Source organism: Esox lucius, chromosome 14, assembly GCF_011004845.1.
Source record: "Esox lucius isolate fEsoLuc1 chromosome 14, fEsoLuc1.pri, whole genome shotgun sequence".
NCBI lineage: Eukaryota > Metazoa > Chordata > Actinopteri > Esociformes > Esocidae > Esox > Esox lucius.
In genome coordinates, this window is record NC_047582.1 from 34389064 (window position 1) to 34403154 (window position 14091).

Sequence of the window (14091 nt, forward strand, 5' to 3'; positions counted from 1 at the left end):
GCCATTCCCAGCACCCCCCCCCCCCCCGCTCCGCGCCTTAGTGGTGAAGCCAGGCGAGTTACACCCCTGTTCCAAATGAAGTGTGTGTGTGACGTGGGGGTTGTCTTGTGCAGTATCTCCTGGGAAACAGCTGGAGAATGCAACCTTGTTCTCAGACGATTCCCTCTTCATGCACCCAGTTCCTGTTTCACTGTTTAAAGAGAGTACACATTTGAATCTGATTGCATGATGACCATGAATTCAAACAAACATTTGCATTGGTCTGAGTTCAAGGTGAATGTTTATTACAGATTGGATTTTTATGTTCCTTAGTCTTCATGATGTAGCTTTGGTTCCGAACTGTGGGACCTCCCAGCGATAGGTGTACATACTGTAATGTAAAACATGTAAAACATCTGGATTTCACTCAGGTGGACTCCATTCAAGTTATTGCGTTTCTTCCACGGTTCATTCACGTGTCATAGGAAAGGGGGTGAATACATATGCAGTCAATTAATTTCAGTTTTATATTTGTAATTTTCAGTTAAAATTTTTCATTTTTATATGTTTTTGTGTGGATTTGTAGTAAAACCTATTACAAGGGATTTAGTACTTTTGAGAGTCAATATACATTTAAGGATTGGTTAATTATAATTGTAAATGTATTAGATAAATTGTTGAAATAAATTAAGTTTGAAACAGCGGCATTTAACTAGAGACAACCCACACAAAAAGTGCCTGACTGACTGAGTATCTTCTTAAATAGCATAGTGGTTAGAGAAGTGGGCCTGCGTACTATAGGTCCCGAGTTCGTATCTTCTCGCAGGCGAAGCCAAGGACGCATTATGAATTGTTCCGTATAGGCATGCATTTTGGGTCAGGATAGATAAACACATAAAGCTTAGTACAGGCTAATAAGCTGTTAAAACGGCCAGTGGCTAACACCATACATAGACGCTATTTGTGGTGGCGATAAACTAAGTAAGAAACGTTTGTCAGTTTAACTGTATCAGTGTCATTCACAAATGGCCATATGACTGTTACAATGGCCAGTAGCTAAAGAGGATTTGTTCAGGATAGAGACAGGAGGCTATACTGATACCTGGATAACATGCAGCGCCATGGTATAGTGGTTAACTATACAGCCTGTCATATAGGTGATCTGGGTTCGAATGTCAAGAGGGCAATGTTTTCTATTGCGGTCCGGCTGAACTAGGCTTGCCTGTTTTCTTTTTTTTGTATTTCGTGTCAGGAGTTGTTGGTAAAGAAAAACTAGAGGTTGACTGCGAAGGGAGAGAATGAATGAATGAATAAGGGTGATGATGTAGGAAACCCTGGTGTGGAATTTGCTGTAATTATATTGTTGATTGACCAGGAGATTGGTCGCTCTGCCAGGTCTGTACTGGGTATCTTCCCTGGTGATGCTCTGCCAGGCCTGTACTGGGTATCTTCCCTGGTGATGCTCTGCCAGGCCTGTACTGGGTATCTTCCCTGGTGATGCTCTGCCAGGTCTGTACTGGGTATCTTCCCTGGTGATGCTCTGCCAGGCCTGTACTGGGTATCTTCCCTGGTGATGCTCTGCCAGGCCTGTACTGGGTATCTTCCCTGATGATGCTCTGCCAGGCCTGTACTGGGTATCTTCCCTGGTGATGCTCTGCCAGGCCTGTACTGGGTGTCTTCCCTGGTGATGCTCTGCCAGGCCTGTACTGGGAATCTTCCCTGGTGATTGTTGGTTGTTAAACAAACTATAAAAGTATTGTACTATCAATACCTAGGCTTCACACAAGGGGCAAGCTTTCCTCCCCCACATGGGTAACCTCTTGAACTCTAAAGAGCTCTTACAGCATCTGGACAGACAATAGATACCCTGATGAGTTATAGAGATGCGCACATTAATGAGTAACCTTATAATCTGCAGATACCAGTCAATGATGCCCCCTAGGCTAATACCAGATCCCCCTCTCCTACATTCCTTTTCTCATTCAAACATGGGGACTCAGTACCTTTAAATAGTAACCCATTTATGCATGTGTAGGACCAAGTTTACATCAGTTCAAGAATATCCACAACATGATGCTCTGCCAGGCCTGTCCTGCAACAATCTTCAGTTCCTGTTTGTTTTGGGGCATTTTTCCTCAGTCTTGTCTTTAGCATGTGGAATGCATGCTCGGTTGGATTCTGGACAGGCAGTGGACTTGTCCAGTCAACCACACATCACAATTCAACGTAGATCATCAACACAGATAAGTGAGCCAGTTTCAGATACTTTATATTTTGGTTATGTTTCTGAATGATATATTCTGATTTATTTGCATTATGATGGCCAGCTAAGCATGCATTGTCATTTTGGCCGACACCAGCAACCAGCTCCAAATGCAATTAAAATCAAGACTACACATCAATAGCTCTCTTGTGCATGCACTAGTTATTCAAACTAACACACCTGCCTAATAAGACATCTATAAAGCGAATTGTCCAAATCATTTTTGGAGCATATAAACGGAAGGACTATGTACAAAACGTGCTATCATTTCTGAATCATTCATCCGATATGGATGAAACCCCACTCAAATTAAAGCTGGGGAATGTATTTTATACTGAGATGAAACGACAAACCTGCAAAACCTTCTGGACTGCCCTGAATCTGTTGACTCGATTCTTAAGTCACAGGAGGATTTTAATTTATTGAATAATTTATGTGTATAAATACACCATTAATAATACTTATCTTTAATTAAATGTCTCATTAAAGGTATATTATTTAATGTGTATTTATATTGTCTAATTAAAGGTATATTGTTAAAGGTGCATTTATAGTGTGTAATTAAATGTATATTATTAAAAGTGTCTTATTAAAGGTGTCTTATTAAAAGTCTCCTAGTTTGAGTAGCGTGGCTCTGTGAATCTCAGTTGGTAGCATGGCATTTACAGCACCGGTGGTTGTGGGTTTGATTCCCACAGGGAGCCAGATTTAGGGCTCACCATTGTTTCTTGTATGATAACTTGAGACGGTCGTCTCTGTATGCAAGCAGAGGGCAGCATTCTGTTCGTACAGCAGCTCCCGCTGAAACTTCATGCATATCTGACTTCACTTATCAAGCTGTGTGTCATGATCTAACCTTCTATCTTCATATCTTTCTCTTCACATCTCTTTATCTTCATATCTCTTTCTCTTCATCTCTCTCTTTCTCTATATCTCTGTCATCCCTCCCTCTCTCCCGTCTCTCTTGTTTTCTCCATCTCACTGGCTCTTCACCTGTCTATCTCTCCTCACCTCTCCCTCTCTCTCTCTGTCTCTCTCCCACCAAGTTCCAGTCCGGTTGTTTACAGTGATAGTTACCGAGGCGACAGGGTCTGGCCTCAGCAGAGAGGAGTGTGGGAAAGTCCTGGGTTGGTCTCCATGAGAACGTTTACATTACAAACGCAATAAAGAATATTTACAAGTCAGGTGTGTTTAGACTGGTAGGATGGTCTGCGAGGGGAGGGGGAGGCCAGGGGAGGTTGGGGGAGGTGGTGCAGACAAGCTAAGAGCAGGGGGGAGGGGGGTGATGAGACAGTCTTACAGATGGGTTTGGGGGGACACGCATGGGGTTCCTGGGCAGCTGGCGCATCTCACCACGACCTCGTCTTCGCCCAGTACGTCATCTCTTTCCAGAGGTCAGGAGGTCATCCGTGGACAGGGAGGTGCTCTCTCCGAGAAGACAACACATTCAGTGACGTAGATGTTTGCCATGAGCTCTGCAGCGGTCCGGGTTGGATGTGACAAAAGAAACACACCTTCCATGGGAACGACCACAGTCTGTCAAGTGTCTGATGGTATTGACGGGTCGGAGTTCAGGGAAGCTGATGAGATTCTAGATCCTAGTGCCTACCCCAACCCCCCATATCTGATCTCTGTCTTTCCCTTCCTATCTTTCTCCTCCTTGTCATGTTGAGAAGAGTGGATGCATTAGCTCCATCACAGAGGAAGTACTAAGCCAAACAAAAGACTGCCACACCAGCAGTAGACCGGTCTTACCACCCACCCAGGCAACACACACACACACACACACACACACAGATGGTCGGTCACACATAAACACACTAACAGCCTTTTACAGAACTACACTTTCATTCACACAGTGTGTCTGTGTTTAGAGGGGATTATCATTGAAGTCATATGTGGTTTGACATTTAACTTTATTATCTCTAATAACTAGCTGTTTAATAGCTCTAACGTTGGTTAATACCTGTTAATACGGGTGGGGACTGAATGAAGAGAACCTTTAAAAGCAGAGACTATAGCTCTCCTTGACTCTCAACTTCTCCCTTTCTCCTCCATTTCTCCTCTTCCGCTCTTTCTCTGTCATTATGTTTTCAAATGTAATTCCAGGGGCTTTGTAGGGGGAAATGTGTCCATAGCTCCATGTCCATCATCCTGTCACATCAGTGAAGCATTCCTCCCCTGTGTTCCACATGCTTAGGACAAGGAAGCATTCCAATCAGTGTTATTCCAATGCATGCGTGCATGCTTATGTGTGGTAGTGGGGGCGTGTGTGCATGTGTAAGTGTGTGGTGGTGGTGGTGGGGGGGGGGGGGGTTTGTGCGTTCGTGCATTAGTGCGTGTGTGTGTGTGCATGTGTGCATGGTGGGGGGGGGCGTGTGTGCGTGCGATGGGGGGGCTGCGTGTGCATGCGTGGTTGGGGGGGGGGGGGGGGGCGTGCGTGCTTTAAGAACATGCAGTAAACCCACTGCCCGGTCTGCTTGTGGATGGGCCTTCTGGGTGGCTGGAACTTGCTGGAACATCGTCAGAGAGGCCGGTCATGGTCACGTGTGTTCAGGAAGCTGGAGACCGCTGGTTTGCGCCCCGCGTGGGGTGCTCGGACTGTGGAGGAGGCGCTCACTAAGCAGGGGGTATGTATGTATGTGTGTGTGTGTGTGTGTGTGTGTGTGTGTGTGTGTGTGTGTGTGTGTGTGTGTGTGTGTGTGTGTGTGTGTGTGTGTGTGTGTGTGTGTGTGTGTGTGCATGTGTGTGTGTGTACTAGCCCTGCTCTGTGTCAGTATCCTTGCCCAGACCAGTGGATTAACTCCCTCTCTCCCTGCTAGGGAACCAGTGATCTCATTCCGCTCTTTAAACTCAAGCCAAACTATTTTCTTTTTGGGCGAGTGAGAGAGGGGAGAGAGAAAGGAGTGTAAGGAGGTGCAAGTGAGAAAGGGAGAGGAGAGAGAGGAAGGGGGAAAGGGGGGGTTGGGGGCTGGGGGCTGGGGGTGAGGCGGAGTCTGCCTTTGGCCTCAGTCCAAATGATGCAATGAGACAAAAACCATATGAAGACACACACACATACACACACACACATACACACACACACATACACACACACTCTCCATTCCCACTTGAGCGCTGCTCCTGCCTGATTACTAAATGGGAAACGTCTGAGAACCGGCGGCATCCAGACCTCTCCTGGCTTTAATCTCTCTCCCACACACACACACACACACACACACAAACACACACACATGCACAAACATACACACACACACACACACACACACACACACACACACACACGCACACACATGCACAAACATACACACACACACGCACACGCACACGCACACACATGCACATGCTACATGAACACATACAGACAGATGGACATGTGTGCATTCATGCACACACATACACACTTTACACTTATTCTATCCATTTCAGCCTAAACTTCAACAGGAGGGAATGAATGTTGTGGGGTCTTCAATGTACCTTATCTCCAATGTGATTCTTTCTCTACCACTAGGGGGCGCCAGTGCCGATGTAAAGTTACTATGGGATGTTTTCTATTTATATAGTCATACAAAACAGTATTACTTCATTGTCCATGTGTTAGAGAGAACAATTGTCATGGGCCTTCTGCTTTGTTTTGTTCTGGGTCACTGCTTTGGTCAGTCAATCACATCGGTATTATAAAGCTATTTTGTGATCGGTAGTACCAGTAGCAACCAGTCTATATACAATCACCTAAAGGATTATTAGGAACATCTGTTCAATTTCTCATTAATGCAATTATCTAATCAACCAATCACATGGCAGTTGCTTCAATGCATTTAGGGGTGTGGTCCTGGTCAAGACAATCTCCTGAACTCCAAACTGAATGTCAGAATGGGAAAGAAAGAAGATTTAAGCAATTTTGAGCATGGCATGGTTGTTGGTGCCAGACGGGCCGGTCTGAGTATTTCACAATCTGCTCAGTTACTGGGATTTTCACACACAACCATTTCTAGGGTTTACAAAGAATGGTGTGAAAAGGGAAAAACATCCAGTATGCGGCAGTCCTGTGGTCGAAAATGCCTTGTTGATGCTAGAGGTCAGAGGAGAATGGGCCGAATGATTCAAGCTGATAGAAGAACAACTTTGACTGAAATAACCACTTGTTACAACCGAGGTATGCAGCAAAGCATTTGTGAAGCCACAACATGCACAACCTTGAGGCGGATGGGCTACAACAGCAGAAAACCCCACCGGGTACCACTCATCTCCACTACAAATAGGAAAAAGAGGCTACAATTTGCACAAGCTCAGCAAAATTGGACAGTTGAAGACTGGAAGAATGTTGCCTGGTCTGATGAGTCTCGATTTCTGTTGAGACATTCAGATGGTAGAGTCAGAATTTGGCGTAAACAGAATGAGAACATGGATCCATCATGCCTTACCACTGCGCAGGCTGGTGGTGGTGGTGTAATGCTGGGGTGATGTTTTCTTGGCACACTTTAGGCCCCTTAGTGCCAATTGGGCATCGTTTAAATGCCACAACCTACCTGAGCATTGTTTCTGACAATGTCAATCCCTTTATGACCACCATGTACCCATCCTCTGATGGCTACTTCCAGCAGGATAATGCACCATGTCACAAAGCTTGAATCATTTCAAATTGGTTTCTTGAACATGACAATGAGTTCACTGTACTGAAAATGCCCCCACAGTCACCAGATCTCAACCCAATAGAGCATCTTTGGGAATGTCGTGGAAAGGGATCTTCGTGCCCTGGATGTGCATCCCACAAATCTCCATCAACTGCAAGATGCTATCCTATCAATATGGGCCAACATTTCTAAAGAATGCTTTCAGCACCTTGTTGAATCAATGCCACGTAGAATTAAGGCAGTTCTGAAGGCGAAAGAGGGTCAAACACAGTATTAGTATGGTGTTCCTAATAATCCTTTAGGTGAGTGTAGAGCCCAGTGTTGGAATCCAGATGCCGTGTCATTCAGAGAGCTAGAAAAAAAGCTTGTTTTGATTGGGTTTTCAATTTCCACTTTAGCATGTTTGATTTCATTTGAGTCTTACATGAATTCAGAACAATCATTTTCCAAATACTTTTTTTAGTAACAGAAAAGAAAAGCCCTTGTCCTGGAACAATGGCTCTCATGTTTAAATTATACAAAATAAACAAATAAATGTAACTAAAATTAAATACTTCTTATTCATTCACAAACTGGTCACACTCAACTGATCTCAGAGCCTGCTCACAATGAAGCTGGTCACACTAAAACTTATCTCAGAGTCTGGTCACACAGAAACTAGTCAAACTGCTACGGGTCACAGAATCTGGTAACAATGAAATTGTTACAGAACCTGGTCACAATAAAGCTGGTCACACTGATACTAGTGACACTGACCCTGGTCAAATAGGACCTGATCACAATGAAACTAGTCATGATTTACCATGGGTTATTATACTATACAGAATGTCCTCACTAGTCATGATTTACCATGGGTTATTATACTATACAGAATGTCCTCACTAGTCATGATTTACCATGGGTTATTATACTACACAGAATGTCCTCACTAGTCATGATTTACCATGGGTTATTATATTATATAGAATGTCCTCACTAGCCATGATTTACCATGGGTTATTATACTATACAGAATGTCCTCACTAGCCATGATTTACCATGGGTTATTATACTATACAGAATGTCCTCACTAGTCATGATTTACCATGGGTTATTATACTATACAGAATGTCCTCACTAGTCATGATTTACCATGGGTTATTATACTATACAGAATGTCCTCACTAGTCATGATTTACCATGGGTTATTATACTATACAGAATGTCCTCACTAGTCATGATGTACCATGGGTTATTATATTATACAGAATGTCCTCACTAGTCATGATTTACTATGGGTTATTATTATAGGACCTTTATAGTAATATACGTGCACTCAGACAGACAGACGCAGACACAAACAAACATGCACTCAGACATACAGACACACACACCTAGCCTCTGTGTGGGTCAGTGGGAAGTTCAAGGGTTTATGACGCGTGTTGTGAATGAAAAGCTTGTCAGAGAACAGCTCTGATGTGTGGTCAGGGCTCTGACATTCTGAGGTGACCCATGAAGTGCCTTCAAGACAGGGGAGAGAGGGGGAGTGGGGGAGTGGGAGAGAGAAAAGTTACAAAAAGGGTGGGGGGTGTGCATAAGAAAATAGAGATGGTGGAGGTTTAAGTGTGAGGTGGTGTGAGGCGGCGTTTAATAGGGTTGGATTATGTGAGGTGGTATGGGGGAGTGGGGAAGTTTAGGATGTGAGGACTTTAGGAGGAAACAGAGGTTACAAAGCAGAACATAGGGGAGCTTGTAAATGAGCTGGAAAGTTGTGTCAGCATTGAATAATTGTCTCTGGGCCCCTCCCAGTTGTGGGTAGTGATAAGACCTATGGCAGACTGACACAACTCAATCTGGCTGGCTGAAAACAGAGTTCTGCCTGTTACAGCTGATAGAGTTTGTGGATAAGTGGCTCTCTGTTTGAGACTTGCCCAAAAAAGGTCCAACCCTGACCTGCTGAAGAGTGACGGATTCCATCGTAGCAGGAGTGGTGTATGCGTCACGTTCAAGTTTGAGTTGTATTTACATATTAACAACAGCGTTATTAGCAATGAAATGCTGGGTTTCCAGAAACTACCTCAACAGCGCAGGCATAAGTAAAACAAGAGAACAAAAAATGAGATACAAATCATATATTACAAGTCTAAATAAGTAAGTAATAAAATATAGCTGGTAATTGTGTCAGTCTAAAACTAGGGTTCAAGGGTTGAACAGTCTTACAGCCTGGGGAAATATTGACAAATGTTCCAGTCTGGTTTTGAACCCCATCATAGTACTGAGACTGCACTCGTGAAGGTAACAAAGGATCTTCTAATGGCTTCAGACAAACGTTCTGCATCCGTCCTGTTGCTTCTTGATCTTAATGCTGCCATCGACACTACTGATTACTCCCTTATTATGGAGAAATTGGAAACCCTTGTTGAGCTATGTGGAGATGTTCTAGCCTGGTTTAGATCCTATTTATCAGAAATATATCAATTTTTATGTATGGATGGCTTGTTCTCTGAAAAATCAAAGGTTTCTTTTGGTGTTCCTCAAGGCTCAGTTTTGGGACCACTATTGTTTTCTCTATATATGCTGTTTCTTTGTGATGTTATCCATCGTCACAATGTAAGTTTTCTTTCCTTTGCAGATGACATACAGATGCAGATTTAGATGAAACATGGAGAAAGACAAAAATAACCTACCCTGGAAGCTTGTGTTTCAGTAATTAGTAGATGACAGAAATGTTTTGCTTTTTAAATGAAATACTCATTTTAAGATTTGTTAGAAAGTTAGAAATGGAATCATGAACATGTCCCTCGTGAATCATAGGGAGGGTATGTATTGGGTTCCCTACTTAGGATTAGCGATGAAACTACTCAAAAAAATTTATTACTGTCAAAGAAATTATTTCTCCCCCCGTTGCAGAAGTTGACCACAAATCAGACCTGACCTACTGAAGAGTGACCATCCAAGCTTGAGTGGTGCTCTTCTTTTATCCATGATCATACGTCTCCTAACAAATTCACTAAAACAGTAATGACCTCTACATCATCCAGCTGTGTACTGGACACTATTTGAACTGAACTACTGAAGTAGCTACTTCCTGTGCTTGGTCTTATGTTAAAGAGAATAAATTACTCCCTAGCTTCCGGATGTATAACAAACTCACTAAAAGTGTCTGTTATGAGGCGTATCTTAAAAAAGCCAAACTTGAAGAAGGGTAAATGTCCTATATCAGCCTATATTGTATCGATCATTCCTCTCAAATTTCAAAAAACGTTTCCAAGGAACTCAGCACCTTCCCAGGCTGGGTGTTTTGTAAAAGCACTTTATGACAACTGCTGATGTGAAAAGGGCTTTAAAAATGTATTTGATTGATTGATAAATTATATCTATGAAATACACCTGTCTTTCTGACTGCATCATTGTAAAGCATATGTCATCCTCCTCAGTTAACTTTAGTATCTGGTGCTAAATGCAGCTGCTAGAATCTTAACAACAACCAATCATATTTCTACAATGCTAGCTTTTCTGTTACAACTAAGGCTGACTTCAAGATTATACAGTTAACAAATAAAGAATTGCATGGACATGTTCATTTAAAACTCTCTGTAGTGATGCTGCTGTATATACCAATATGTGCATTGAGGTCACAAGATTCAGGTCCCCTGACTATTCAGAGAATTTCAAAGAAAAAAACAGCTGGAGAGATGCAGACTCTTCACGTCTTTACTGAAGAATCATCTGTACAGAGAGTCCAGTGATTAAGTAGAACCTACAATATCAGTATGAACTAAGATCTAACAGTCTAAAACCATTTCATTGGTGTAGGCAAGGGCTTGTGTCAACATATTTCTTAAACCAGTCAATTCATTGCATATCAGAAATTGGACAGGACACATTCTGGGGGTAGGGGTGAGAATTGTGACAAGATAAAGAAACTCAAACACAACCACAGGTTCACAGAAGCCATATTTTTTATTGTGCTGAACAAGGCTGTGAATAACTATAAAGAGAATTCGTTTTTTGTTTATCAAGCAAGCAGTTTGATGTGTATTTAAAGACAGCAATACATGGTGAATAGAGAGAGAAAGCAATAAAAGTTAGATAGAAGAATACGTAGTTGTACCGAGAGACAGCGTCAAATACAAAATGACATCGTTCTTCTTTTCCTCACATCTCCGCCTCTCGGTACAGTTTAATATAACTACATAACATTGCATAATGTAAGAACAGTTTTCTTTAAAAAAAAAAAAAAAGAAGAAAGGTGAAATGTCCAGTCTTACCTAAGAGGTTGTGACATAGAGGCAGAGAAGAACAGTCTTATAAAATTTATCCCCCACAAAAATAAACTATATATATTTAAAATTTTATGATGTTCTCCCTGTTCTCTTTTGTCACCTGAGTTTTTTTAAGCAGATATCAAGTCTGAATTCCAAATGGCACCCTAGTCTCCATATCGTGAACTACTGTATGGCTAATCCAAAGAGTTGTAAACCATAGGTCTCTTGTGAAAAACGCACTGTTTAGGGAATCGGGTGCCATTTGGGACGCAACCGTTGTTTGAAAATGAGGTAACTGTGTAGGCCCTTTTTGGAGGTAGTATTGTGTATTGGATTGTACGAAAACATAATATCATGAAGATACACCATCACCTTAAAACTCCCAGAGCTCAAAGCACATGAACAAACAGTGGCTTTCATACAGATGTGGGATCCTAATTCGGACCAGTATTCTTGAGCGCGAAAAAATAAATCCTGCAATGCGGGATATTTCAAACGTGTGACATATTTTTTTAACTTAGACATTTCCATACAGAAATTTGACTTAATTTGACTTACATAAATGTATCAGTCCCCCCAAATCCAGATCCATTATAATAATACACATAATCATTTACATTTCCCGTTCATGTAGAATTATCTTTGCTACAGAGAACTGCCTCAGATTAAGACCCCACACCTGTAGTTACACATTAAAACCAAAATGAGGTAAAACATCAAAAACATTGACGCATTTTTTTTTTTTACTCTTACACTTTAGAACTCAAGTACATATTTATGAAATAAAAATCCAAGTTCTCGGAGCTCCAATATTGGAACGTAATTACCTCCTATGGTGTAGTAATGACCACCGTGCACCACAGCGTCTAGCCCTTTTTAACGTTTTTCTTATAGCTTTTCATGCTGATGATACACAGTGTCGCAATGGCTTTGTCTGAAAACGTTCCTAGGCATCAAATCCTTGCTTCCACTGTCTACCGTTTTAATGAAGGTGAACAGGCCCTAAATGCCCTCCATCGATAATGCAATGCTTTGGATACGAGCGTCGGCTGAATGAAAAAAACAACAACAAAAGGATTGATTTCCTTGTTTACCCTCGAAGCTCATTGGGGAATGAGATATTAAGGTTAACCTTGGATCATATACAGTACATTTTGAAAGAGAAACCGAACCGTTAGCAAGGATTGGTTTAGCTGTTCTTAGCTAGGCGTTAGCTAGTGACGTTTCCAGACATGGCCGATGTTCTTCTGAGCTGTGAAGCCTATCTGTTTCTAAGCCGTGCTTTTCAAAGCTACAACATGTGATCGCCAACTCCCACAGGTCGGGCTATCTCAAACCACCTTGACATGAAGTATAGGTCTACTAGCTACTTTACCACAAAACCCACTTAGCACATAAATCCACATTATTTCCACATAAAACATGTAATGTGACAACAATGACCGGAAACCATTTAGAATAGTGTAATCATGTAATCATGTTAACATTATCTTCGTAATGTTTGAATTCTTCCCTCAATTTTTTTTTACCCTAAATCCAATGAGGTGGTTACATCATTTTATTGATTTCACTTCTGAATTCACATTAGATAACAAGGAAATGAAAATGAAAAATAGACACTGACCCGGCGTCTGTGCACAGGAGGAAACAACAGTGGCACAACTGTTGTTCTTGTCAACAATCTCTGTTCTGATTGTTCTATACACGACTGTTACTCCAAAACTGGCCACGTGAACACAGCGAGTGATACAGTCCGGAGGACATTTTGCATTGTTTTGGGAACGTAAGGAAATCCGATGGAGAAACATGGGGTACAAAGTTGTCACCTGAGTTTGTACCCCTCTCTTACTTCCAACTCAAAATGAAACGGTTATTGTGACGATTCCTGAACCCGTCCCCAGCCAATTGGTTTCTGACTGTTCCTAGCGCAGGCACCGTTTAAGGGTCTAAGGTGAACTCAAGTGTGGATGGCAGCTCTCAGACCTGTGGGAGTGGCGAGGGCATGTTGGCCCCTCTGACGTTCCCTACCACAGAGCCATTTGACAAAAGACCATGTTACCATTGAAAAGGTTGTCATGGTGAGAGGCGGAAAAATGTGTAGTCCATTAGTAAGAGGCATTCATATAAATCTGGTTGAAACGTAATAACAAGAAAAAGAAAATCACATGTGTCGTAAAGTACACAAAATAGCTAATCAAGTATATCAATATCTACTAATTTAAAAAAAAAAAACATATCCATGAATACAATATACAAAAACCCAAACTTTTTTTTTTACCTGAAAATATTCAAGATTTTTCTTTTTTTAAGGCTATTTCTTCCGCAGGGTGATGTCAAAATGTACTTGGTTCAGACATTTTGACAACTGTTATGCACATACTTCTGAGTATGGATCTTCTGCAGTCCTAATATATAAACTGATTTCATCATACATGATCAAAACTCATACTGAAAGCAACCCGGCATAATCATTCCTTTTTCAAGACTGGAGGTAGGTATTTGTTAATTGATTATTAGTCCATTTTTTATCAGTTTGTTTGAGGTACATATATGAATAGTACATAGTTCAGAACAAAAGGGACTAATCTAAAAGTTCAGAGCAAAAACAAACAAAAAAACATTCGTAATAATATCATGTAGTGTCATACAAGATCTTGATCCTTAGTAAAAGCATTGAGTCAATCAGTACAAAATGTATATTCAAGTTTGTAAAACAGAAGTCCCAGTTGCAGATAATGAAATGTAAATGTCTTGGTGCCACCTAGTTGGAAACACAACACCAAAGTTTATGTGAAAATAAAGACTAAACTATTTATTTCCATAGCTGCTTATGAAATAAAAATACAGAGCACTGGTTTCAGTAAATGACTTGGCAGACTTACACAACAAAGAACGGTTCCATGGTAAGAAGACAACTGTTATGAAAAGGTATAATGACATTGTATGCTAGCACACTGACACACACACA